Raw genomic sequence first — 292 nt, 5'->3', positions numbered from 1 at the left:
CACAGGCACCTGCCACAACACCTGGCTATTTTTTGGTTGCAGCCATCATTGTTGTTTGGCGGGCCCGGGCTGGATTCGAACCCGCCACCTTGGGTGTACATGGCTGGCGCCTTAGCCACTTGAGCCACAGGCGCTGAGCCATAGAGCATTTATTTCAAATAAACTGATATGTAGATACTTAATTTCAGAAAGCCTCTTAGGGAAAGTTTTAGGGAGATTTAAGTAGAACCAGGGAGCCATATTGAAAGTCTGGGTCCTGGAGAGGCTTCCTGTGCAGAGGTCTCAGTTGGTT

The sequence above is a fragment of the Otolemur garnettii genome, unplaced genomic scaffold (assembly GCF_000181295.1).
Source record: "Otolemur garnettii isolate 467f Iridium unplaced genomic scaffold, OtoGar3 scaffold00018, whole genome shotgun sequence".
Taxonomy (NCBI): domain Eukaryota; kingdom Metazoa; phylum Chordata; class Mammalia; order Primates; family Galagidae; genus Otolemur; species Otolemur garnettii.
This window is presented reverse-complemented; position numbering follows the sequence as displayed.